Source organism: Lissotriton vulgaris, chromosome 1_1 (genome assembly GCF_964263255.1).
Source record: "Lissotriton vulgaris chromosome 1_1, aLisVul1.2, whole genome shotgun sequence".
Classification (NCBI taxonomy): domain Eukaryota; kingdom Metazoa; phylum Chordata; class Amphibia; order Caudata; family Salamandridae; genus Lissotriton; species Lissotriton vulgaris.
In genome coordinates, this window is record NC_141685.1 from 1,484,835,305 (window position 1) to 1,484,859,492 (window position 24,188).

The following is a 24,188-nucleotide window of genomic DNA, read 5'->3' on the forward strand; positions in this document are numbered from 1 at the left end:
TCCTAAGCCCCTCCTCTGCTGTCTGACCCCACCCATTCTGCCCAGGCTCCTCCTATACCCCTCCTCTCTGAACCCACCCAATCTGACTAGGCTCCTCCTAAGCCCCTCCTCTCTGACCCCACCCATTCTGCCCAGGCTCCTCCCATACCAGTCTGACCCCACCCATTCTGCCCAGGCTCCTCCTATACCCCCTCCTCTCTGACTCCTCCCATTCTGCCCAGGCTCCTCCTATTTGAATCCACCCAATCTGACTAGGCTCCTCCTAAGCCCCTCCTCTCTGACTCCACCCATTCTGCCCAGGCTCCTCCCATACCAGTCTGACCCCACCCATTCTGCCCAGGCTCCTCCTATACCCCCCTCCTCTCTGACTCCTCCCATTCTGCCCAGGCTCCTCCTATTTGACCCCACCCAATCTGACTATGCTCCTCCTATACCCCTCCTCTCTGACCCCACCCAATCTGACTAGGCTCCTCCTAAGCCCCTCCTCCTCTGCTGTCTGACCCCACCCATTCTGCCCAGGCTCCTCCTATACCCCCTCCTCTCTGACTCCACCCATTCTGCCCAGGCTCCTCCCATACCCGTCTGACCGCACCCATTCTGCCCAGGCTCCTCCTATACCCCTCCTATTTGACCCCACCCAATCTGACTTGGCTCCTCCTAAACCCCTCCTCTGCTGTCTGACCCCACCCATTCTGCCCAGGCTCCTCCTATACCCCCTCCTCTCTGACTCCACCCATTCTGCCCGGGCTCCTCCCATACCCATCTGACCCCACCCATTCTGCCCAGGCTCCTCCTATACCCCTCCTATTTGACCCCACCCAATCTGACTAGGTTCCTCCTAAGCCCCTCCTCTGCTGTCTGACCCCACCCATACCCCCCTCCTCTCTGACTCCACCCAATCTGACTAGGCTCCTCCTAAACCCCTCCTCTGCTGTCTGACCCCACCAATTCTGACTAAGCTCCTTCTAAACCCCTCCTCTGCTGTCTGACCCCACCCATTCTGCCCAGGCTCCTCCTATACCCCTCCTCTCTGAACCCACCCAATCTGACTAGGCTCCTCCTAAGCCCCTCCTCTGCTGTCTGACCCCACCCATTCTGCCCAGGCTCCTCCTATTTGACCCCACCCAATCTGACTTGGCTCCTCTGCTGTCTGACCCCACCCATTCTGCCCAGGCTCCTCCTAAGCCCCTCCTCTGCTGTCTGACACCACCCATTCTGCCCAGGCTCCTCCTATACCCCTCCTATTTGACCCCACCCAATCTGACTTGGCTCCTCCTAAGTCCCTAGGCTCCTCCTAAGCCCCTCCTCTGCTGTCTGGCCCCACCCAACCTGCCCAGGGTCCTCCTCCTACAGACAACACCCATTCTCTTTCTTTCACCTTTCTTTCCACACCTATTTTACTTACCGACCAATCTGCAATCCCTCTTTCGCTAGGCATGATTCCACTCTTACACAACACACAGACACATTTTACTTACCAATTTCCTTACCTGGTGCCGAACCCGGGATTTGAACCCTGGTTGCCTGGATGGAAGGCAGGAACTTACCCACTGGACCACACTGGTTTCCATGTAAGTAGCCTATCAAATTGTCCTTATGTCATGGTCATCCTTTTAATGTGCAATGGAAGCCACAGGGAAGGACACCAAGGCCTGTATGTTGCTTATAGTTACTACTGCAATCCTCTAGACCACCAAGGAGCTATAGCTCAAAGGTAAGGCTTGTACCTTTGGTGGGGACAGCCCTCTCAGGCCAGGGTTCGAATCCTGCCAGTGCTGTAGAAGTATCCCAAGGTGGGACATTTTCAAACAGTGATTTTCTTTTTTTTTTTTTGCTAAGTGTTTTTCTGGTTTCCATGTAAGTAGCCTATCAAATTGTCCGTATGTCATGGTCATCCATTTAATGTGCAATGGAAGCCACAGGAAAGGACACCAAGGCCTGTATGTTGCTTATAGTTACTACTGCAATCCTCCAGACTACCAAGGAGCTATAGCTCAAAGGTAAGGCTTGTACCTTTGGTGGGGACAGCCCTAACAGGCCAGGGTTCGAATCCTGCCAGTGCTGTAGAAGTATCCCAAGGTGGGAAATTTTCAAACAGTGGTTTTCTTTTTTTTTTGTTGCTAAGTGTTTTTCTGGTTTCCATGTAAGTAGCCTATCAAATTGTCCTTATGTCATGGTCATCCATTTAATGTGCAATGGAAGCCACAGGAAAGGACACCAAGGCCTGTATGTTGCTTATAGTTACTACTGCAATCCTCCAGACCACCAAGGGGCTATAGCTCAAAGGTAAGGCTTGTACCTTTGGTGGGGACAGCCCTCACAGGCCAGGGTTCGAATCCTGCCAGTGCTGTAGAAGTATACCAAGGTGGGGAATTTTCAAACAGTGATTTTCTTTTTTTTTTGTTGCTAAGTGTTTTTCTGGTTTCCATGTAAGTAGCCTATCAAATTGTCCTTATGTCATGGTGTAGGAAGGGGGAGTCTCTAGTTGGCGCAGTGCAGCACTGGCGACAAGCAGGGACTCTCTCTTCCTCGTCAGGGCAAAGGATTACTCCCAGAAATAACCCCTGCTTACCCGTTAGGTAGTGTGGCGCAAGCAGTCTAGGCTAAACTCTGGAGTACATTGGGTTAAACATTTGCAGCATCACACACAATAAACCAACAACCCACCACACAATGACACAAGACTGGGTTCTTTGTAAAAATATATCTCTTTATATAAACTTTACGCAGGCTTGTAAATACAGTGTTAAGTAGGCAACATTCAATTCCAGTTATTCTCTTGAAAATGGGCCACAGTTCGTGTTCAGCGTTTAAAAGAATTGTTCGTGTGCTTTTGAAAAGGGTTGCGGACTCTTCCCTAGTCCTGGTACGTTCCTCTGGTAAGGATTTCACTCAGCCAGGGCCTCTCTGCGCCCACGATCGGACCCGGTCTGCCCAATCTCACGCTTCTAGCGAGATCGGCGGCCGGGGAGTCACTGTCAGCCTGACGAGCGCGCTGCGCGGCTGTCAGGGGAGAGAGCGGGGGCCCGGGGAGTGCTCACTGCGCGGCTCCGGGGGCTCGGCTGAGGCAGAGGGCGGTGCGAGCGAGGCGGGACAGGGGCTCGCACCGCGGGACGGAAAACAGTACCTTTGTCTTTCTTGGGGGTCGGGTGCAGGCCGGCTCGGCGGTCCACGTCGCGGTGTCTTCCTCCCGGGGTTGGAGCGAGCGGCGGCTCGGCTCTGGCTCGGAGGTTGGCGTTGCGGCGCAGGTCGGGCAGACGGCGACACACCTCGGATCCTGGAAAAGGGGGGCAGAGCCCCGGGTAGCAGCGTGAGGCGCACACAAGCCTCTCAGGTCACAGCAGTTACTTGGCAAAGTCCGTTCTTGCGATGCTTCGCAGTTAGGCAGGCGGTGGGGACGGTGATTAGGCCAGCGAGGCTGGGCCTTACGGTGTCACCTGGTGCCGGCCAGTTAGCAGATGCGGTGCTCGGCGGGACGGGGTGCCAAGGGCCTCTTAGGAGGGGCGCAGGGATTCTTTCACGGCGCGCTCCTCTTTCCTTCAGCAGCTGCGTCGATCAGATTGCTGGCTCACAGCAGCTCCTTCTTCCAGGGGGACAGGGTAGCGCCCACTGTTCCTGGGGCGCTGGTCAGGGGGCAAGTTCCACAGCAAGCCCTTGGAGATCTTGGTAAAAGTTTGGCACAAGATGAATAAAAGCAAAGTCTTTCAGTCTTTCTTCTCCTGCTCTCCTTCAGCAGCAAGGCACCCACCACAGGCCAGTCTCTTGGGGTCAGAGTCAGTACTTCTCCTTGCAGCTCCCAGGGTCCTTCTCATCAGGCAGAGCTTCTTCTTTGCGCAAACTGGATCTAATTTACAAGGAGCAGGGCTCCTACTTTTATACCCAGTTTCTTTTGTTCTTACAGGCCAGGGGGGCCTCTGCATAACTGTTCTCAGTCCCTGAGCACTTGTGATGGGTACTTCTGCTTCTGCAGTCAGTGTGAGGGCAGGCACATCAGCCGCTCCCCAGGGGGGCGGAGCCGGCATTGTGAAGACAGGGGCAGCTTGAGCACTTTGTTGACAAGCTTCGGTCCTTCCTGGTCCAGGTGCAGGCTGAGTCATCAGTCGCTCCCCAGGGGGGCGGAGCCAGCATTGTGGAGGCAGAGCACAGCCTGATGCATCATTCAGGGAAACTCCCACCTCCCACTAAGGTGTCATCCTGCTATTCACCCACTGTCCACACCCAGCCCTGTCACTCACACAACTCAGACAGTCAGATACACACAAGAGCAGAGGCGGGCTGAAATGGTTAGGCAAGAAAATGCTAACTTTCTAAAAGTAGCATTTGCAAACCCAGGATATTAAAATAAACTTTACTAAAAGAAATATTTTATTATTCTGAGTTCAGGCATACTAAACATGACTCTCTACCATGTTCCCTGAGCCTGCTGGGATTATAGAGTGTAATGAATTCCAGCAGCCCATTCTGGCCTAAGGGGAGCAGGTAGCCTTGCAATAGTGAAAAACGAATTTGGCAGTAATTCACTATTAGAACATGCCACACACATCAGGGCATGTTCTACCTTACACTTACAATGCACCCTGCCCTAGGGCCTACCATAGGGGTGACTAATATGAAGTTAAGGGAAGGTTTAGGGGCTGGCAAGTGTGGGCACTTGCCCAGCCAGCATGACAGTACCAGACTGCACGCAGGTTCCGCAATGGCAGACCCTAGACACATTTTAAGGCTGCTTCTGTGGGTGGCGCAACCAGCGCTGCAGGCCCACTAGCAGTATTGGCACTTACAAGCCCTGGCACTCCTGGTGCACTTTACTAGGGACTAACAGTAAATCCAATGAACCAATTGTGGACATCAATCACATGTACAATTTTCAGTAGGGAGCACTTGCACTGCGGCACGGGTTGGCCGTGGCGCAGTGCCCTGAGTAGCGGACACCAGCAAAAAGTGGAAGGGAAACTCACGCCAAGGTGCCAGGTCTAACACGTGTCCCCTCCAGCTGAAATGTGGGGGGAACTACCCTTCCCCAGGGAGTTCCACATCACTAAGGCGGAAAAATCTGGACAGACCATCAGCATTGGCGTGATCTGTGCCAGGGCGGTGTTCCACCGTAAAGTCCATACTCTGTAGAGAAATGGACCACCTCAACAGTTTCGGGTTCTCACCCCTCATTTGCATTAACCATCTGAGGGGCCTGTGGTCGGTCTGAACTCGGAAGTGAGACCCAAACAAGTAGGGTCTTAGCTTCTTCAGTGCCCAGACCACAGCAAATGCTTCTCGCTCAATTGCACTCCACCTACTTTCCCGTGGAAGTAACCTCCTACTGATGAAGGCTACGGGTTGGTCAAAGCCCTCCTCAGTCATCTGTGAGAGAACAGCCCCTACACCATGCTCTGAAGCGTCTGTTTGCACTATGAATTCCTTGGAAAAATCAGGAGCCAGGAGCACGGGCGCCGTGCACATGGCAGTCTTCAGGGTGTCAAAAGCCTTCTGACAGGTGTCAGTCCAAATCACATTCCTGGGCTGCTTCTTAGAAGTCAGCTCTGTCAAGGGGGTCACAATTGTGCCATAGCCCTTGACAAACCTCCTGTAATACCCAGTGAGCCCCAGGAAGGCTCTCACTGCAGTCTGGGTCTTGGGGGGTTCCCAAGCCAGGATGGTCTCAATTTTGGGTTGCAAGGGTGCCACCTTGCCACTCCCCACTTGGTGTCCCAAGTACACCACTGAACCCTGCCCAATCTGGCACTTGCTTGCCTTGATTGTGAGGCCTGCTCTGCGCAGGGCCATCAACACTTCCCAGAGGTGTCGCAGGTGCTCTGGCCAGGTGCCACTGAACACCGCGATGTCATCCAGGTAGGCAGCACTGAACTCATCCAGCCCAGCCAACACCTGGTTGACCAATCTCTGAAAGGTGGCAGGGGCATTCTTCATCCCAAATGGCATAACCCGGAACTGGAAATGCCCATCTGGTGTAGAGAATGCTGACCTCTCCTTTGCCCCATCGGTCAAGGCGATCTGCCAGTACCCAGACGTTAAATCAAACGTGCTGAGGAACCGGGCAGCCCCTAGCCGATCAATGAGCTCATCAGCTCTGGGGATGGGGTGCGCGTCAGTCTTGGTGACTGAATTGAGTCCTCTGTAGTCCACACAGAACCGGAGTTCAGGTGTGGCTCCCGGCGCAGCAGCCTTTGGGACCAAGACCACGGGGCTGGACCAAGGACTGCTGGAAGACTCAACCACCCCAAGGGCAAGCATCTTGGAGACCTCCTCCTTGATGCAGGCCCTGACCCTGTCAGTCACTCTGTAAGCCTTATGCTTCACAGGTAAGCTGTCTCCTGTGTCCACATCATGGACGCACCAATCTGTGACACCAGGAACCAGGGAGAACAGATCCGGAAACTGCCCCAGCAATTGGCGGCAGTCTTCCTGTTGCTCAGGGGTCAGGGTGGGTGAGAGGTTAACTCCATCCACTGACCCATCTTTCTCAGAGGCCACTAAGAGGTCAGGAAGAGGCTCAGTTACTGGATTGTAATCACTGTGCAATGGTCACTAGTCAATGTATGGACACTGCAAATGTAAATTCGAGATCCTCACCGCTGCGTCCAATGTAGGAAGGGGGAGTCTCTAGTTGGCGCAGTGCAGCACTGGCGACAAGCAGGGACTCTCTCTTCCTCGTCAGGGCAAAGGATTACTCCCAGAAATAACCCCTGCTTACCCGTTAGGTAGTGTGGCGCAAGCAGTCTAGGCTAAACTCTGGAGTACATTGGGTTAAACATTTGCAGCATCACACACAATAAACCAACAACCCACCACACAATGACACAAGACTGGGTTCTTTGTAAAAATATATCTCTTTATATAAACTTTACGCAGGCTTGTAAATACAGTGTTAAGTAGGCAACATTCAATTCCAGTTATTCTCTTGAAAATGGGCCACAGTTCGTGTTCAGCGTTTAAAAGAATTGTTCGTGTGCTTTTGAAAAGGGTTGCGGACTCTTCCCTAGTCCTGGTACGTTCCTCTGGTAAGGATTTCACTCAGCCAGGGCCTCTCTGCGCCCACGATCGGACCCGGTCTGCCCAATCTCACGCTTCTAGCGAGATCGGCGGCCGGGGAGTCACTGTCAGCCTGACGAGCGCGCTGCGCGGCTGTCAGGGGAGAGAGCGGGGGCCCGGGGAGTGCTCACTGCGCGGCTCCGGGGGCTCGGCTGAGGCAGAGGGCGGTGCGAGCGAGGCGGGACAGGGGCTCGCACCGCGGGACGGAAAACAGTACCTTTGTCTTTCTTGGGGGTCGGGTGCAGGCCGGCTCGGCGGTCCACGTCGCGGTGTCTTCCTCCCGGGGTTGGAGCGAGCGGCGGCTCGGCTCTGGCTCGGAGGTTGGCGTTGCGGCGCGGGTCGGGCAGACGGCGACACACCTCGGATCCTGGAAAAGGGGGGCAGAGCCCCGGGTAGCAGCGTGAGGCGCACACAAGCCTCTCAGGTCACAGCAGTTACTTGGCAAAGTCCGTTCTTGCGATGCTTCGCAGTTAGGCAGGCGGTGGGGACGGTGATTAGGCCAGCGAGGCTGGGCCTTACGGTGTCACCTGGTGCCGGCCAGTTAGCAGATGCGGTGCTCGGCGGGACGGGGTGCCAAGGGCCTCTTAGGAGGGGCGCAGGGATTCTTTCACGGCGCGCTCCTCTTTCCTTCAGCAGCTGCGTCGATCAGATTGCTGGCTCACAGCAGCTCCTTCTTCCAGGGGGACAGGGTAGCGCCCACTGTTCCTGGGGCGCTGGTCAGGGGGCAAGTTCCACAGCAAGCCCTTGGAGATCTTGGTAAAAGTTTGGCACAAGATGAATAAAAGCAAAGTCTTTCAGTCTTTCTTCTCCTGCTCTCCTTCAGCAGCAAGGCACCCACCACAGGCCAGTCTCTTGGGGTCAGAGTCAGTACTTCTCCTTGCAGCTCCCAGGGTCCTTCTCATCAGGCAGAGCTTCTTCTTTGCGCAAACTGGATCTAATTTACAAGGAGCAGGACTCCTACTTTTATACCCAGTTTCTTTTGTTCTTACAGGCCAGGGGGGCCTCTGCATAACTGTTCTCAGTCCCTGAGCACTTGTGATGGGTACTTCTGCTTCTGCAGTCAGTGTGAGGGCAGGCACATCAGCCGCTCCCCAGGGGGGCGGAGCCGGCATTGTGAAGACAGGGGCAGCTTGAGCACTTTGTTGACAAGCTTCGGTCCTTCCTGGTCCAGGTGCAGGCTGAGTCATCAGTCGCTCCCCAGGGGGGCGGAGCCAGCATTGTGGAGGCAGAGCACAGCCTGATGCATCATTCAGGGAAACTCCCACCTCCCACTAAGGTGTCATCCTGCTATTCACCCACTGTCCACACCCAGCCCTGTCACTCACACAACTCAGACAGTCAGATACACACAAGAGCAGAGGCGGGCTGAAATGGTTAGGCAAGCAAATGCTAACTTTCTAAAAGTAGCATTTGCAAACCCAGGATATTAAAATAAACTTTACTAAAAGAAATATTTTATTATTCTGAGTTCAGGCATACTAAACATGACTCTCTACCATGTTCCCTGAGCCTGCTGGGATTATAGAGTGTAATGAATTCCAGCAGCCCATTCTGGCCTAAGGGGAGCAGGTAGCCTTGCAATAGTGAAAAACGAATTTGGCAGTAATTCACTATTAGAACATGCCACACACATCAGGGCATGTTCTACCTTACACTTACAATGCACCCTGCCCTAGAGCCTACCATAGGGGTGACTAATATGAAGTTAAGGGAAGGTTTAGGGGCTGGCAAGTGTGGGCACTTGCCCAGCCAGCATGACAGTACCAGACTGCACGCAGGTTCCGCAATGGCAGACCCTAGACACATTTTAAGGCTGCTTCTGTGGGTGGCGCAACCAGCGCTGCAGGCCCACTAGCAGTATTGGCACTTACAAGCCCTGGCACTCCTGGTGCACTTTACTAGGGACTAACAGTAAATCCAATGAACCAATTGTGGACATCAATCACATGTACAATTTTCAGTAGGGAGCACTTGCACTGCGGCACGGGTTGGCCGTGGCGCAGTGCCCTGAGTAGCGGACACCAGCAAAAAGTGGAAGGGAAACTCACGCCAAGGTGCCAGGTCTAACACATGGTCATCCATTTAATGTGCAATGGAAGCCACAGGAAAGGACACCAAGGCCTGTATGTTGCTTATAGTTACTACTGCATTCCTCTAGACCACCAAGGAGATAGCTCAAAGGTAAGGCTTGTACCTTTGGGGGGGACAGCCCTCACAGGCCAGGGTTCGAATCCTGCCAGTGCTGTAGAAGTATCCCAAGGTGGGAAATTTTCAAACAGTGTTTTTTTTTTTGCTAGTGGTTTTTTTGGCAGGTGTCTCCCAACATTTCATATGTTTTCTCTCATGACCTTCTACCAACCGCCCTATTTCTCAAGTAGGTGCTAGGAACAAGGCCTTATCTTCCTTTATCAATGTCGTCATTCTTTGTCCTTTAAGTTTGGTGAATTGCAGAGTGCAATTGTGGTATTGGGGGTTATAACTGAGCACAAGAATGCGAGGATGGTGCTACACTTATTGTAAAATAGGTTGGTTGATGGTGATTTTTCATTTTAGTGTGAGCCACTCGCTCAAATCAGAGGTTTGGTGCCAGTGAGCTTGGATAGAAATAAAGGTCAAGTATGAGCTCTGGCTAATGAAATGATGGGTCGAGTTTGAGGCTAGCTAGAGTCCATTTATTAGGTGCAATAAGAAGTTGGAAAGATTGTTTCCTTTAAGAGACAGACAAGAGCAGAGTCAAGCCTTTGCTCTAGTAGATCTGCATCATGCCTGCTGCAGGATGTGAAGGAGTGGACCTCCACAGCTGTGCGTTGTGCCGGGCTGGGCTGCACTGGGCTGGGCTGGGCCTGCCCTGGCATCTTGGATTTATTCACCCACCTCCTTCCTTTGAAGAACGCTCACGAACGGCCACAAACGTCCTTGTTCTGTATACAGGCGGACAGCAGGCAATTTAGGACCCTGCTAAATGATGGTGATGTCCCCATGTGCTTCCTTCGAGTGGCAAAATCCTTTGTCTAAGGCAGGTGGGCTTTTTTAAAATTTGGTTGAAGACCATATGTTGGAGGCAGTATCACGGCACAAGCCGCCGACCGTCTCAGAAGAAAGTATGCATGGGAGGACATTATTTGCATAGGAGAGCCCTCTTCTCAGTCCCATTCTTAAGCTGCAGTGGCCATGAAGTGTTACTAGTGGGCAGCAGTATGAACAAAAGAGCACACTGAGGCTTTTCTTCTTCTTGCTGACATGATTCTTGGTCATTTTTGTCTTGCAGGGCCTAAGGAGTGAAGGACTACGATGACTGAGGGGATGAGGAATGGCTGGCCTGTATTTGTGGTGAAGGGGGAACATTTGGAAGGTAAACAGCAAGATGAAAGCGTCAAAGCATATATGTTTGCTGAGTGATTGAGTCTGTGTGTCACTTGTCTCTTTGTAGGGACATGTGAGAAAGGAACAGCAGCACCATAGACTTCAGGTGGGAGAGCAAGCAAGGATGAATATTTCCCTCAAATCCAAATACTTACAGCACCTCAAAGATGACAAGTGCGATATGATGTTCTGCAATTGCAAGGATTTGCCATGTGTGGTGCATAAATATGCATGGTTAGTGAGGTTTTTCCCAGAATGTGAGTATCGTTAGGCTGGCAAATGTCAGGCACTCCTTTGGGGGTATGAAGCCAAGAAAAAATTTGGGAAGTTTGCTACAGTCATCTGTAGGATCGAAAGACACTGGGGAATCGTTACAGAGGGAGCCAGGCTGCACAAAACGTGGTAACAGTTGGACAGAAATCTTTAGCAGGACTTTTGACTACCCCCAATGTGGGACCAGGACCGCAGTACCTCTCTGTCTCTGAAACGTATTTTGACCTCTGGGCACCACCATCTCAATGCCCCTCAAATGTTCCCTCCTGGAACCCCAGCTTTGGTAGTGCATCAACCAGGTTTCAATCATTTGAGTGACCACAAACACCCTTGCTATGTGCCTTCCATTTACATTCAGTCAGTAACCCAGCTGCTTCGTTCGCTATTGAATCTCAAGTGACAGTTGGATGCACATTGCAGGGGTATACAGGCATTTACCGTACTGTACAGCCCCTCTCAGTACAGTCAGACTACACTTCTTAAAATCATAAATACATGTTTTGTCCAACAGTAAGGCCGGGCCTTTCCTCTGTAGTTCATAGCCAACGTAAGGAGGAAAAAATAAGCTGAAGAGCATGCCAAAATTCTCTACAGACACTGCCAATCCTCACACTGCCTATTTGCATGCCGAGGTTATTCACTATGACCCACCAAACCAATTGGCAACAGTAGCCTCTCTCTGCCTCATTCGTATGCTCCGATGCCACCTTTATTTAGCAAATGTTAGTGCTCTAGGATTTCATAGCACGATTCGCTATAGCCTCTTTTTTCAACAGAAATGTCCTAAAGGTACCTATACCAATCTGCTGGGTGGGGAGGAGGGGGGCTGCTGCTGCTGGCAGTAAAATTTTGGGGCACCCCACCTGCAAAAATACATTCACATGCTCCTTGTTGTACCTTTCAATACCATAACTGCAGCAGAATCGTATGGTGACCCCTGTTGGTAACAGAAACTGTCAAACAGCTTTTTGACACCCCCCCCCTCCCCCGTTGCCCCTAACCATTTGGGGTACACCCCATGAGGGAGGATCAGAGCAATAAAAAATAATGGTAGCCCCCCAAAAAGTACCTGGAAGGCATGCCATTCTGTGCACCTCATCGCTCTTCACGTTGCGCCTAAGCACCTTTTAATACTGCTCCCCGACTGCCCCCTCCCAACAGAAATCAGAAAGTATAGGGAGTGCATTAAAAAAGTTTTTGCAGTTCCCCACCATAAGTCAGGATCCTCCTCCATCTATGACCCCTTCCTAGGCCCTCAGACCCCACCCATTCTGCCCAGGCTCCTCCTATTTGACCACACCCAATCTGACTAGGCTCCTCCTTAACCCCTCCTCCGCTCTCTAACCCCACCCAATCTGACTAGGCTCCTCCTATACCCCCTCCTCTCTGACTCCACCCATTCTGCTCAGGCTCCTCCCATACCCCTCTGACCCCACCCATTCTGCCCAGGCTCCTCCTATACCCCTCTTATTTGACCCCAATCTGACTAGGCTCCTCCTAAGCCCCTCCTCTGCTGTCTGACCCCACCCATTCTGCCCAGGCTCCTCCTATACCCCCTCCTCTCTGACTCCACCCATTCTGCCCAGGCTCCTCCTATTTGACCCCACCCAACCTTACTAGGCTCCTCCTAAGCCCCTCCTCTCTGACCCCACCCATTCTGCCCAGGCTCCTCCTATACCCCTCCTATTTGACCCCACCCAACCTTACTAGGCTCCTCCTATACCCCCTCCTCTCTGACTCCACCCATTCTGCCCAGGCTCCTCCTATTTGACCCCACCCAACCTTACTAGGCTCCTCCTAAGCCCCTCCTCTCTGACTCCACCCATTCTGCCCCAGGCTCCTCCCATACCTGTCTGACCCCACCCATTCTGCCCAGGCTCCTCCTATACCCCTCCTATTTGACCCCACCCAATCTGACTTGGCTCCTCCTAAACCCCTCCTCTGCTGTCTGACCCCACCCATTCTGCCCAGGCTCCTCCTATACCCCCTCCTCTCTGACTCCACCCATTCTGCCCAGGCTCCTCCCATACCCGTCTGACCCCACCCATTCTGCCCAGGCTCCTCCTATACCCCTCCTATTTGACCCCACCCAATCTGACTTGGCTCCTCCTATACCCCCTCCTCTCTGACTCCACCCATTCTGCCCAGGCTCCTCCCATACCCGCCTGACCCCACCCATTCTGCCCAGGCTCCTCCTATACCCCTCCTCTGCTGTCTGACCCCACCCATTCTGCCCAGGCTCCTCCTACACCCCTCTTATTTGACCCCAATCTTACTAGGCTCCTCCTAAGCCCCTTCCCTGCTGTCTGACCCCACCCATTCTGCCCAGGCTCCTCCTATACCCCCTCCTCTCTGACTCCTCCCATTCTGCCCAGGCTCCTCCTATTTGACCCCACCCAATCTGACTAGGCTCCTCCTAAGCCCCTCCTCTCTGACTCCACCCATTCTGCCCAGGCTCCTCCTAAGCCCCTCCTCTGCTGTCTGACCCCACCCATTCTGCCCAGGCTCCTCCCATACCAGTCTGACCCCACCCATTCTGCCCAGGCTCCTCCTATACCCCCCTCCTCTCTGACTCCACCCATTCTGCCCAGGCTCCTCCCATACCAGTCTGACCCCACCCATTCTGCCCAGGCTCCTCCTATACCCCTTCTCTCTGACCCCACCCAATCTGACTAGGCTCTTCCTAAGCCCCTTCCCTGCTGTCTGACCCCACCCATTCTGACTAGGCTCCTCCTAAGCCCCTCCTCTCTGACCCCACCCAATCTGACTAGGCTCCTCCTAAGCCCCTTCCCTGCTGTCTGACCCCACCCAATCTGACTAGGCTCCTCCTAAGCCCCTCCTCTACGACCCCACCCATTCTGTCTGACCCCACCCATTCTGCCCAGGCTCCTCCTATACCCCCCTCCTCTCTGACTCCACCCATTCTGCCCAGGCTCCTCCCATACCCGTCTGACCCCACCCATTCTGCCCAGGCTCCTCCTATACCCCTCCTCTCTGACCCCACTCAATCTGACTAGGCTCCTCCTAAGCCCCTCCTCTGCTGTCTGACCCCACCCATTCTACCCAGGCTCCTCCTAAGCCCCTCCTCTCTGACCCCACCCATTCTGCCCAGGCTCCTCCTAAGCCCCTCCTCTGCTGTCTGACCCCACCCATTCTGCCCAGGCTCCTCCTAAGCCCCTCCTATTTGACCCCACCCAATCTGACTTGGCTCCTCCTAAACCCCTCCTCTGCTGTCTGACCCCACCCATTCTGCCCAGGCTCCTCCTATACCCCTCCTCTCTGACCCCACCCAATCTGACTAGGCTCCTCTTAAGCCCCTCCTCTCTGACCCCACCCAATCTGACTAGGCTCCTCCTAAGCCCCTTCCCTGCTGTCTGACCCCACCCATTCTGCCCAGGCTCCTCCTATACCCCCTCCTCTCTGACTCCTCCCATTCTGCCCAGGCTCCTCCTAAGCCCCTCCTCTGCTGTCTGACCCCACCCATTCTGCCCAGGCTCCTCTCATACCAGTCTAACCCCACCCATTCTGCCCAGGCTCCTCCTATACCCCCCTCCTCTCTGACTCCACCCATTCTGCCCAGGCTCCTCCCATACCAGTCTGACCCCACCCATTCTGCCCAGGCTCCTCCTATACCCCTTCTCTCTGACCCCACCCAATCTGACTAGGCTCCTCCTAAGCCCCTTCCCTGCTGTCTGACCCCACCCATTCTGACTAGGCTCCTCCTAAGCCCCTCCTCTCTGACCCCACCCAATCTGACTAGGCTCCTCCTAAGCCCCTTTCCTGCTGTCTGACCCCACCCAATCTGACTAGGCTCCTCCTAAGCCCCTCCTCTACGACCCCACCCATTCTGTCTGACCCCACCCATTCTGCCCAGGCTCCTCCTATACCCCCCTCCTCTCTGACTCCACCCATTCTGCCCAGGCTCCTCCCATACCCGTCTGACCCCACCCATTCTGCCCAGGCTCCTCCTATACCCCTCCTCTCTGACCCCACTCAATCTGACTAGGCTCCTCCTAAGCCCCTCCTCTGCTGTCTGACCCCACCCATTCTACGCAGGCTCCTCCTAAGCCCCTCCTCTCTGACCCCACCCATTCTGCCCAGGCTCCTCCTAAGCCCCTTCTCTGCTGTCTGACCCCACCCATTCTGCCCAGGCTCCTCCTAAGCCCCTCCTATTTGACCCCACCCAATCTGACTAGGCTCCTCCTAAGCCCCTCCTCTCTGACTCCACCCAATCTGACTAGGCTCCTCCTAAGCCCCTCCTCTGCTGTCTGACCCCACCCATTCTGCCCAGGCTCTTCCTATTTGACCCCACCCAATCTGACTAGGTTCCTCCTAAGCCCCTCCTCTGCTGTCTGGCCCCACCCAACCTTCCCAGGCTCCTCCTAAGCCCCTCCTCTCTGACCCCACCCATTCTGCCCAGGCTCCTCCTAAGCCCCTTCTCTGCTGTCTGACCCCACCCATTCTGCCCAGGCTCCTCCTAAGCCCCTCCTATTTGACCCCACCCAATCTGACTAGGCTCCTCCTAAGCCCCTCCTCTCTGACTCCACCCATTCTGCCCAGGCTCCTCCTAAGCCCCTCCTCTGCTGTCTGACCCAACCCATTCTGCCCAGGCTCCTCCTATACCCCCCTCTCTGACTCCACCCAGGCTCCTCCCATACCTGTCTGACCCCACCCATTCTGCCCAGGCTCCTCCTATACCCCCTCCTCTCTGACTCCACCCATTCTGCCCAGGCGCCTCCTATACCCCTCCTCTATGACCTTACCCATTCTGCCCAGGCTCCTCCTCCTCCTATTTGACCCCACCCAATCTGACTAGGCTCCTCCTAAACCCCTCCTCTGCTGTCTGACCCCACCCATTCTGCCCAGGCTCCTCCTATACCCCCTCCTCTCTGACTCCACCCATTCTGCCCAGGCTCCTCCTAAGCCCCTCCTCTGCTGTCTGACCCAACCCATTCTGCCCAGGCTCCTCCTATACCCCCCTCTCTGACTCCACCCATTCTGCCCAGGCTCCTCCCATACCTGTCTGACCCCACCCATTCTGCCCAGGCTCCTCCTATACCGCCTCCTCTCTGACTCCACCCATTCTGCCCAGGCTCCTCCTATACCCCTCCTCTATGACCTTACCCATTCTGCCCAGGCTCCTCCTCCTCCTATTTGACCCCACCCAATCTGACTAGGCTCCTCCTAAGCCCCTCCTCTGCTGTCTGACCCCACCCATTCTGCCCAGGCTCCTCCTATACCCCCTCCTCTCTGACTCCACCCATTCTGCCCAGACTCCTCCTATACCCTTCCTCTCTGACCCCACCCAATCTGACTAGGCTCCTCCTATACCCCTCCGACCTCACCCCCTCTGCTCAGGCTCCTCCTATACCCCCTCCCCTATACCCTTCCTCTCTGACCCCACCCAATCTGACTAGGCTCCTCCTAAACCCCTCCTCTGCTGTCTGACCCCACCCATTCTGCCCAGGCTCCTCCTATACCCCCTCCTCTCTGACTCCTCCCATTCTGCCCAGGCTCCTCCCATACCAGTCTGACCAGGCTCCTCCTATACCCCTCCTCTCTGAACCCACCCAATCTGACTAGGCTCCTCCTAAGCCCCTCCTCTGCTGTCTGACCCCACCCATTCTGCCCAGGCTCCTCCTATACCCCCCTCCTCTCTGACTCCTCCCATTCTGCCCAGGCTCCTCCTATTTGACCCCACCCAATCTGACTAGGCTCCTCCTAAGCCCCTCCTCTCTGACTCCACCCATTCTGCCCAGGCTCCTCCTAAGCCCCTCCTCTGCTGTCTGACCCCACCCATTCTGCCCAGGCTCCTCCCATACCAGTCTGACCCCACCCATTCTGCCCAGGCTCCTCCTATACCCCCCTCCTCTCTGACTCCACCCATTCTGCCCAGGCTCCTCCCATACCCGTCTGACCCCACCCATTCTGCCCAGGCTCCTCCTATACCCCTTCTCTCTGACCCCACCCAATCTGACCCCACCCAATCTGACTAGGCTCCTCCTAAGCCCCTCCTCTGCTGTCTGACCCCACCCATTCTGCCCAGGCTCCTCTTAAGCCCCTCCTCTCTGACCCCACCCAATCTGACTAGGCTCCTCCTAAGCCCCTTCCCTGCTGTCTGACCCCACCCATTCTGACTAGGCTCCTCCTAAGCCCCTCCTCTGCTGTCTGACCCCACCCATTCTGCCCAGGCTCCTCCTATACCCCTCCTATTTGACCCCACCCACTCTGACTTGGCTCCTCCTAAACCCCTCCTCTGCTGTCTGACCCCACCCATTCTGCCCAGGCTCCTCCTATACCGCCTCCTCTCTGACTCCACCCATTCTGCCCAGGCTCCTCCTATTTGACCCCACCCAATCTGACTAGGCTCCTCCTAAGCCCCTCCTCTCTGACTCCACCCATTCTGCCCAGGCTCCTCCTAAGCCCCTCCTCTGCTGTCTGACCCAACCCATTCTGCCCAGGCTCCTCCTATACCCCCCTCTCTGACTCCACCCATTCTGCCCAGGCTCCTCCCATACCTGTCTGACCCCACCCATTCTGCCCAGGCTCCTCCTATACCCCCTCCTCTCTGACTCCACCCATTCTGCCCAGGCTCCTCCTATACCCCTCCTCTATGACCTTACCCATTCTGCCCAGGCTCCTCCTCCTCCTATTTGACCCCACCCAATCTGACTAGGCTCCTCCTAAGCCCCTCCTCTGCTGTCTGACCCCACCCATTCTGCCCAGGCTCCTCCTATACCCCCTCCTCTCTGACTCCACCCATTCTGCCCAGGCTCCTCCTAAGCCCCTCCTCTCTGACCCCACTCATTCTGCCCAGGCTCCTCCTATACCCTTCCTCTCTGACCCCACCCAATCTGACTAGGCTCCTCCTAAACCCCTCCTCTGCTGTCTGACCCCACCCATTCTGCCCAGGCTCCTCCTATACCCCCTCCTCTCTGACTCCTCCCATTCTGCCCAGGCTCCTCCCATACCAGTCTGACCCCACCCATTCTGCCCAGGCTCCTCCTATACCCCCCTCCTCTCTGACTCCACCCATTCTGCCCAGGCTCCTCCCATACCCCTCTGACCCCACCCATTCTGCCCAGGCTCCTCCTATACCCCTCCTATTTGACCCCACCCAATCTGACTAGGCTCCTCCTAAGCCCCTCCTCTGCTGTCTGACCCCACCCATTCTGCCCAGGCTCCTCCTATACCCCCTCCTCTCTGACTTCACCCATTCTGCCCAGGCTCCTCCTAAGCCACTCCCCTGCTGTCTGACCCCACCCATTCTGCCCAGGCTCCTCCTAAGCCCCTCCTCTGCTGTCTGACCCCACCCATTCTGCCCAGGTTCTTCCTATACCCCCCCCTCTCTGACTCCATCCATTCTGCCCAGGCTCCTCCCATACCCATCTGACCCCACCCATTCTGCCCAGGCTCCTCCTATACCCCTCCTATTTGACCCCACCCAATCTGACTTGGCTCCTCCTAAACCCCTCCTCTGCTGTCTGACCCCACCCATTCTGCCCAGGCTCCTCCTATACCCCCTCCTCTCTGACTCCACCCATTCTGCCCAGGCTCCTCCCATACCCGTCTGACCCCACCCATTCTGCCCAGGCTCCTCCTATACCCCTCCTATTTGACCCCACCCACTCTGACTTGGCTCCTCCTAAACCCCTCCTCTGCAGTCTGACCCCACCCATTCTGCCCAGGCTCCTCCTATACCCCTCTTATTTGACCCCAATCTTACTAGGCTCCTCCTAAGCCCCTTCCCTGCTGTCTGACCCCACCCATTCTGCCCAGGCTCCTCCTATACCCCCTCCTCTCTGACTCCTCCCATTCTGCCCAGGCTCCTCCTATTTGACCCCACCCAATCTGACTAGGCTCCTCCTAAGCCCCTCCTCTCTGACTCCACCCATTCTGCCCAGGCTCCTCCTAAGCCCCTCCTCTGCTGTCTGACCCCACCCATTCTGCCCAGGCTCCTCCTAAGCCCCTCCTATTTGACCCCACCCAATCTGACTTGGCTCCTCCTAAACCCCTCCTCTGCTGTCTGACCCCACCCATTCTGCCCAGGCTCCTCCTATACCGCCTCCTCTCTGACTCCACCCATTCTGCCCAGGCTCCTCCTATTTGACCCCACCCAATCTGACTAGGCTCCTCCTAAGCCCCTCCTCTCTGACTCCACCCATTCTGCCCAGGCTCCTCCTAAGCCCCTCCTCTGCTGTCTGACCCAACCCATTCTGCCCAGGCTCCTCCTATACCCCCCTCTCTGACTCCACCCATTCTGCCCAGGCTCCTCCTCCTCCTATTTGACCCCACCCAATCTGACTAGGCTCCTCCTATACCCCCTCCTCTCTGACTCCACCCATTCTGCTCAGGCTCCTCCCATACCCCTCTGACCCCACCCATTCTGCCCAGGCTCCTCCTATACCCCTCCTATTTGACCCCACCCACTCTGACTTGGCTCCTCCTAAACCCCTCCTCTGCTGTCTGACCCCACCCATTCTGACTAAGCTCCTCCTAAACCCCTCCTCTGCTGTCTGACCCCACCCATTCTGCCCAGGCTCCTCCTATACCGCCTCCTCTCTGACTCCACCCATTCTGCCCAGGCTCCTCCTATTTGACCCCACCCAATCTGACTAGGCTCCTCCTAAGCCCCTCCTCTCTGACTCCACCCATTCTGCCCAGGCTCCTCCTAAGCCCCTCCTCTGCTGTCTGACCCAACCCATTCTGCCCAGGCTCCTCCTATACCCCCCTCTCTGACTCCACCCATTCTGCCCAGGCTCCTCCTCCTCCTATTTGACCCCACCCAATCTGACTAGGCTCCTCCTATACCCCCTCCTCTCTGACTCCACCCATTCTGCTCAGGCTCCTCCCATACCCCTCTGACCCCACCCATTCTGCCCAGGCTCCTCCTATACCCCTCCTATTTGACCCCACCCACTCTGACTTGGCTCCTCCTAAACCCCTCCTCTGCTGTCTGACCCCACCCATTCTGACTAAGCTCCTCCTAAACCCCTCCTCTGCTGTCTGACCCCACCCATTCTGCCCAGGCTCCTCCTATACCCCCTCCTCTCTGACTCCACCCATTCTGCCCAGGCTCCTCCTATTTGACCCCACCCAATCTGACTAGGCTCCTCCTAAGCCCCTCCTCTGCTGTCTGACCCCACCCATTCTGACTAAGCTCCTCCTAAACCCCTCCTCTGCTGTCTGACCCCACCCATTCTGCCCAGGCTCCTCCTATACCCCCTCCTCTCTGACTCCACCCATTCTGCCCAGGCTCCTCCTATTTGACCCCACCCAATCTGACTAGGCTCCTCCTAAGCCCCTCCTCTCTGACTCCACCCATTCTGCCCAGGACCCTCCTAAGCCCCTCCTCTGCTGTCTGACCCAACCCATTCGGCCCAGGCTCCTCCTATACCCCCCTCTCTGACTCCACCCATTCTGCCCAGGCTCCTCCTCCTCCTATTTGACCCCACCCAATCTGACTAGGCTCCTCCTATACCCCCTCCTCTCTGACTCCACCCATTCTGCTCAGGCTCCTCCCATACCCCTCTGACCCCACCCATTCTGCCCAGGCTCCTCCTATACCCCTCCTATTTGACCCCACCCACTCTGACTTGGCTCCTCCTAAACCCCTCCTCTGCTGTCTGACCCCACCCATTCTGACTAAGCTCCTCCTAAACCCCTCCTCTGCTGTCTGACCCCACCCATTCTGCCCAGGCTCCTCCTAAGCCCCTCCTCTCTGACTCCACCCATTCTGCCCAGGCTCCTCCCATACCCATCTGACCCCACCCAATCTGACTTGGCTCCTCCTAAACTCCTCCTCTGCTGTCTGACCCCACCCATTCTGCCCAGGCTCCTCCTATACCCCCTCCTCTCTGACTCCACCCATTCTGCCCAGGCTCCTCCCATACCCATCTGACCCCACCCATTCTGCCCAGGCTCCTCCTATACCCCTCCTATTTGACCCCACCCACTCTGACTTGGCTCCTCCTAAACCCCTCCTCTGCTGTCTGACCCCACCCATTCTGCCCAGGCTCCTCCTATACCCCCTCCTCTCTGACTCCACCCATTCTGCCCAGGCTCCTCCCATACCCGTCTGACCCCACCCATTCTGCCCAGGCTCCTCCCATACCCGTCTGACCCCACCCATTCTGCCCAGGCTCCTCCTATACCCCTCCTATTTGACCCCACCCACTCTGACTTGGCTCCTCCTAAACCCCTCCTCTGCAGTCTGACCCCACCCATTCTGCCCAGGCTCCTCCTATACCCCCTCCTCTCTGACTCCTCCCATTCTGCCCAGGCTCCTCCTATTTGACCCCACCCAATCTGACTAGGCTCCTCCTAAGCCCCTCCTCTCTGACTCCACCCATTCTGCCCAGGCTCCTCCTAAGCCCCTCCTCTGCTGTCTGACCCCACCCATTCTGCCCAGGCTCCTCCTAAGCCCCTCCTATTTGACCCCACCCAATCTGACTTGGCTCCTCCTAAACCCCTCCTCTGCTGTCTGACCCCACCCATTCTGCCCAGGCTCCTCCTATACCGCCTCCTCTCTGACTCCACCCATTCTGCCCAGGCTCCTCCTATTTGACCCCACCCAATCTGACTAGGCTCCTCCTAAGCCCCTCCTCTCTGACTCCACCCATTCTGCCCAGGCTCCTCCTAAGCCCCTCCTCTGCTGTCTGACCCAACCCATTCTGCCCAGGCTCCTCCTATACCCCCCTCTCTGACTCCACCCATTATGCCCAGGCTCCTCCTCCTCCTATTTGACCCCACCCAATCTGACTAGGCTCCTCCTATACCCCCTCCTCTCTGACTCCACCCATTCTGCTCAGGCTCCTCCCATACCCCTCTGACCCCACCCATTCTGCCCAGGCTCCTCCTATACCCCTCCTATTTGACCCCACCCACTCTGCCCAGGCTCCTCCTAAGCCCCTCCTCTGCTGTCTGACCCCACCCATTCTGCCCAGGCTCCTCCTAAGCCCCTCCTATTTGACCCCACCCAATCTGACTTGGCTCCTCCTAAACCCCTCCTCTGCTGTCTGACCCCACCCATTCTGCCCAGGCTCCTCCTATACCGCCTCCTCTCTGACTCCACCCATTCTGCCCAGGCTCCTCCTATTTGACCCCACCCAATCTGACTAGGCTCCTCCTAAGCCCCTCCTCTCTGACTCCACCCATTCTGCCCAGGCTCCTCCTAAGCCCCTCCTCTGCTGTCTGACCCAACCCATTCTGCCCAGGCTCCTCCTATACCCCCCTCTCTGACTCCACCCATTCTGCCCAGGCTCCTCCTCCTCCTATTTGACCCCACCCAATCTGACTAGGCTCCTCCTATACCCCCTCCTCTCTGACTCCACCCATTCTGCTCAGGCTCCTCCCATACCCCTCTGACCCCACCCATTCTGCCCAGGCTCCTCCTATACCCCTCCTATTTGACCCCACCCACTCTGACTTGGCTCCTCCTAAACCCCTCCTCTGCTGTCTGACCCCACCCATTCTGACTAAGCTCCTCCTAAACCCCTCCTCTGCTGTCTGACCCCACCCATTCTGCCCAGGCTCCTCCTATACCGCCTCCTCTCTGACTCCACCCATTCTGCCCAGGCTCCTCCTATTTGACCCCACCCAATCTGACTAGGCTCCTCCTAAGCCCCTCCTCTCTGACTCCACCCATTCTGCCCAGGCTCCTCCTAAGCCCCTCCTCTGCTGTCTGACCCAACCCATTCTGCCCAGGCTCCTCCTATACCCCCCTCTCTGACTCCACCCATTCTGCCCAGGCTCCTCCTCCTCCTATTTGACCCCACCCAATCTGACTAGGCTCCTCCTATACCCCCTCCTCTCTGACTCCACCCATTCTGCTCAGGCTCCTCCCATACCCCTCTGACCCCACCCATTCTGCCCAGGCTCCTCCTATACCCCTCCTATTTGACCCCACCCACTCTGACTTGGCTCCTCCTAAACCCCTCCTCTGCTGTCTGACCCCACCCATTCTGACTAAGCTCCTCCTAAACCCCTCCTCTGCTGTCTGACCCCACCCATTCTGCCCAGGCTCCTCCTATACCCCCTCCTCTCTGACTCCACCCATTCTGCCCAGGCTCCTCCTATTTGACCCCACCCAATCTGACTAGGCTCCTCCTAAGCCCCTCCTCTCTGACTCCACCCATTCTGCCCAGGCTCCTCCTAAGCCCCTCCTCTGCTGTCTGACCCAACCCATTCGGCCCAGGCTCCTCCTATACCCCCCTCTCTGACTCCACCCATTCTGCCCAGGCTCCTCCTCCTCCTATTTGACCCCACCCAATCTGACTAGGCTCCTCCTATACCCCCTCCTCTCTGACTCCACCCATTCTGCTCAGGCTCCTCCCATACCCCTCTGACCCCACCCATTCTGCCCAGGCTCCTCCTATACCCCTCCTATTTGACCCCACCCACTCTGACTTGGCTCCTCCTAAACCCCTCCTCTGCTGTCTGACCCCACCCATTCTGACTAAGCTCCTCCTAAACCCCTCCTCTGCTGTCTGACCCCACCCATTCTGCCCAGGCTCCTCCTAAGCCCCTCCTCTGCTGTCTGGGCCCAACCATTCTGCCCAGGCTCCTCCTATACCCCCTCCTCTCTGACTCCACCCATTCTGCCCAGGCTCATCCTATACCCCCTCCTCTCTGACTCCACCCATTGTGCCCAGGCTCCTCCCATACCAGTCTGACCCCACCCATTCTGCCCAGGTTCCTCCTATACCCCTCCTATTTGACCCCACCCACTCTGACTTGGCTCCTCCTAAACCCCTCCTCTGCTGTCTGACCCCACCCATTCTGCCCAGGCTCCTCCTATACCCCCCTCCTCTCTGACTCCACCCATTCCGCCCAGGCTCCTCCCATACCTGTCTGACCCCACCCATTCTGCCCAGGCTCCTCCTAAACCCCTCCTCTGCTGTCTGACCCCACCCATTCTGCCCAGGCTCCTCCTATACCCCTCTTATTTGACCCCAATCTTACTAGGCTCCTCCTAAGCCCCTTCCCTCCTCTCTGACTCCTCCCATTCTGCCCAGGCTCCTCCTATTTGACCCCACCCAATCTGACTAGGCTCCTCCTAAGCCCCTCCTCTCTGACTCCACCCATTCTGCCCAGGCTCCTCCTATACCCCCCTCCTCTCTGACTCCACCCATTCCGCCCAGGCTCCTCCCATACCAGTCTGACCCCACCCATTCTGCCCAGGCTCCTCCTATACCCCCCTCCTCTCTGACTCCACCCATTCTGCCCAGGCTCCTCCCATACCCGTCTGACCCCACCCATTCTGCCCAGGCTCCTCCTAAGCCCCTCCTCTGCTGTCTGGCCCCACCCAACCTTCCCAGGCTCCTCCTATACCCCTTCTCTCTGACCCCACCCAATCTGACTAGGCTCCTCCTAAGCCCCTCATCTGCTGTCTGACCCCACCCATTCTGACCAGGCTCCTCCCATACCCGTCTGACCCCACCCATTCTGCCCAGGCTCCTCCTATACCCCTCCTCCTCTCTGACCCCACCCAATCTGACTAGGCT